This window comes from Lactuca serriola, chromosome 3 (assembly GCF_051521515.1).
Source record: "Lactuca serriola cultivar US96UC23 chromosome 3, Lser_US96UC23_V15, whole genome shotgun sequence".
NCBI lineage: Eukaryota > Viridiplantae > Streptophyta > Magnoliopsida > Asterales > Asteraceae > Lactuca > Lactuca serriola.
This window is the reverse complement of record NC_136410.1, coordinates 57133875-57137900: the sequence shown is the minus strand read 5'-3', so window position 1 is coordinate 57137900 and position 4026 is coordinate 57133875. Positions and strand designations below refer to the sequence as shown.

The 4026-nt window shown below is 36.7% G+C and overlaps 1 pseudogene; it reads left to right on the top strand.

Moving 5' to 3' along the window:
• Window positions 1-263: 263 nt before the first annotated feature.
• Window positions 264-3106, top strand: LOC145092348 (G-type lectin S-receptor-like serine/threonine-protein kinase At2g19130 pseudogene; annotated as a pseudogene).
• The last annotated feature ends 920 nt before the right edge of the window (window positions 3107-4026 follow it).

Here is a 4026-nt window from a genome sequence, read left to right as displayed (position 1 = left end):
TGGTAAACATCTACCCACAGTCTTTGGTATAACTTTGCTTTGACCTGATGAAGAAGACAAGGATTTCAAGTCCCACCATGTACAAATTTTGACTTTGTATTTATGTCTGTGATTGGAAGGGGTGTATGTGACTTGAAAAAAAATATGAAATGTAGGTGATTGATGAACCATTTAATTGTCAAGTTGTGTATATTATTTAAGTCATTTGTCAAGTTGTGTATATTTATGTCTGTGATAGCAAGTAGAACTGTAGAAGTATTCCTATCTAGATCGAGTACTATTTTTGTTGACTAGCAGCCAATCCTGTTTGACCTCCTAGTAACTTCACCTTAGAGCTCCACTGTCAGTTATAAAATACCCAGTACTCATAATATGTTTCTGCATATGATAACATTTGTCATCTCTCTTTCTCTCTTTATTTATCTCCTTTTCTAAATCTTGCAAAGGTCATGTTCTTCACAAAAAATAATAGCTTATTAGCGAGGTTTCTTCCCCTCCTGTGTTTTTGTTTCTCTCTGACCATTAATCTTTCATCTGAAGCCAACATCATATCTTCAAGCCAGTCTCTGTCTGGAGACCACACAATCATATCCCAAGGTGGAAAGTTTGAGCTTGGTTTCTTCAAAGCAGGTAACTCTTCCAAGTATTACATAGGCATATGGTATTATAAGAAGCTCCATTTCAATCTTCACACCATAGTTTGGGTGGCAAACAGAGAAACACCCATCTCTGATAGATTCCGTTCAGAATTAAAAATCATTGATGGTAATTTGGTGCTCTTGAATGAGTCCAAGTTCCAGATTTGGTCCACAAATGTCACAACCACCACCACCACTTTGAACTCTGCAACAGCTGTTATTCTTGATAATGGTAACTTAGTTTTGAGAGACACCGGTTCAAATTCAATTGAACCTTTTTGGCAAAGTTTTGATCACCCAACTCATACTTGGTTGCCTGGTGCTAAACTTGCTTATGATAATAAAGAGAATAAGAGTCGGCTGCTTACGTCATGGAAAAGTTATGAAGATCCTGCTGTAGGGCTGTTTTCTCTTGAGCTTCACTCGCCTACTAAAGAGTACGTAAGCAAATGGAATGGGTCCCAGCAATATTGGACAAGTGGGTCTTGGAATGGGAAAATATTTGACTTGGTGCCTGAAATGAGTTATGCTTACATTTATAATTTCAGCTACCATATGAATGAGAATGAGAGTTCTTTCACTTATTCTCTGTATAATCCTGCCATTATATCTAGATTAGTATTGGATGTTTCTGGTCAACTTCAGCAACAAGTATGGTCGGAATCTACTGCAGAGTGGGCTATGTTTTGGTCTAAACCGAAAGAAGTGTGTGACATCTATGGTTTATGTGGGGCTTTTGGTACTTGCAGACAGACTGAATTTCCATTATGTAATTGCCTGACTGCTTTTGAGCCAAGATCAGAGAGTGATTGGAATCAGAGTGACTTCTCCGGTGGGTGTGTGAGAAAAACTGATTTGCAGTGTGGAAGAATTGCTGAAAAGCCTGATTTTCTCATGATTACAGTGAAGAAACTGCCTCCACATAACTCTGTGGCATTTGGGAGTGCTGGAGAATGTGGTACAACCTGTTTGAACAATTGCTCCTGTAATGCTTATGCTTTTGTCGATAATCAGTGTTTGGTTTGGCATGGAGATCTCTTGAACCTCTTGGAAGACAATGGTAGAGGGAAAACAATGTATGTCAAAGTTGCTTCTAAAGATCTTCCACACCATAAGAAGAGTAATCTGGTCACCATGGGAGCTGTTGTTGTGTGCATGGCAGGTGTGGTTTTGGTCTGGGGTGTAAGTTTGATTTTAATGTATAGAAGAAAGAGGATATGGGTTGGAAAGACGACAATGGAGGGATCATTGGTGGCTTTTGCATACAAAGATTTACAAATAGCCACCAAAAATTTCTCTAACAAATTGGGAGGAGGTGGTTTTGGCTCGGTTTTCAAGGGTGTATTGCATGATTCGTCCACTGTGGCAGTGAAAAAGCTTGAAGGCATCAGCCAAGGAGAGAAGCAGTTCAGAAGTGAAGTCAGCACAATCGGTAACATCCAACATGTTAATCTTGTACGCCTTCGTGGGTTCTGTGCTGAAGGTAAAAAAAAGTTGTTGGTGTATGATTACATGGAAAATGGTTCTCTAAATACCCATATACACTATGGAAAACAAGCTCTAAATTGGAAAACGAGGTATCAGATTGCACTTGGAATTGCAAGAGGATTGGTTTATCTTCATGAGAAGTGCAGAGACTGTATCATTCACTGTGACATAAAGCCAGAAAACATTCTTTTAGATGCCGAATTCTGTCCAAAAATTGCTGATTTTGGTTTAGCAAAGCTTGTTGGTCGAGACTTTAGTAGGGTTTTGACGACTATCAGAGGGACACGAGGATATCTAGCTCCAGAATGGTTATCAGGGGTGGCTGTCACAGCCAAAGCGGATGTTTATAGCTATGGAATGATGCTTTTTGAATTGGTTTATGGTAAGAGAAATGTAGTGCCTTGTGAAGACTCAAAAAGTACATTCTTCCCTAGTTTGGTTGCGGATGTTCTTGTTGGGGGAGGTGATATCCTTAGGTTGCTAGACAATAGGTTAAATAGGGAAGCTAGTGTTGAAGAAGTCACAAAAGTTTGCAAAATCGCATGTTGGTGTATCCAATACGAGGAAGAGAGTAGACCATCAATGAGTATGGTGGAACAGATTCTTGAAGGGGTTTTGGATGTGAACATGCCTCCGATTCCCCAATGTTTCACTTCATTCGTTGATAAGGAAAATCGTGTTGTTTTCTTCATGGATTCATCCTCCAATGGGAGTTCACAAGTACACAACAATTCCTCCTAGCTAGAGCTGTAAACGAACTGAACGTTCACGAACTGTTTGTGAACCATTTGGTCGGAAGTTCATTTATGTTTATTTATTTAATAAACGAACAAACATTAATACAAATTATCGTTCGTTTAATTAAACGAACGAACATGAACAATGTTCTCGTTCGTTCAATTAGGTTCGTGAACGTTCATTTATCATGTTGTCCGTTTATGTTCGTTTGTGTTCGTTTATATAAGCTCATTTTATGTTCACATATGCTTAATTGTGTTTGATTACATTAGTGTATTATATGTTCATTTATGTTCATGTATCTTCAATTATGTTTTTTTATTTTTGTTCATTTATGTTCGTTTGTTTATGTTCGTTTAGCATGTTCACGAACATAAATGAATGAATATGAACAATGTAATTTGTTAAACGAATGAACATGAACAAGAAAACTCGTTCGTTTATCCGTTTGTGTTCATTCATTTGTTCGGCTAACTTAAACGAACGAATATTACCAAGTCTCGTTCGTGTTCGTTCAGTTCGTTTACAGTGAGCTCATCTTCTTGAAGGTCTTTTTTTTATCGTTGTTTGTTACATTCACCAGAAAAATCGTATGGTTGGAGTCATTGACTTTTTTGTGGCAAATTGATCACTGTTATTATGAAAAGAATATGACTATATGAGCTGATGTAGAGCAATAACTGTTTTTCTTTGCATTAAGATATTTACAACTATTGAGAACTGTAAATGTATTTTCTTGACAAAAATGATATAGGGATTCGTAATTTATACCGGAGCCTAGCTCACTAATCTAATAAACTATGTAAATAAGAAATCTGTTTATTTCATAAAATACCTTATTTTTTTCATAAAATACCTTATTTTTTTGCGTTTCATCTAATAGTTTTTTTTTTCTCAAAAAAGACTCAACTTTGACATATTCTTTTGTTATTTCAGCAATGGAACATTGGAACCCGTTACCAATATTCCATAAATTAAAGACCCTAAATTTTGCATTTTTTTTCCATTTTAGACCTATTTTTTTCCAAAATAAATTCAACTTTAACCTATTTATTGTTATTTCATTAATGGAGCCACATTTTTTTTTAGAAAACGGCCATATATTATAAAGATACCCCAACCTAGCAAGTGGCAAGGCAGGGGCAAAAAGGAAACCAACAGG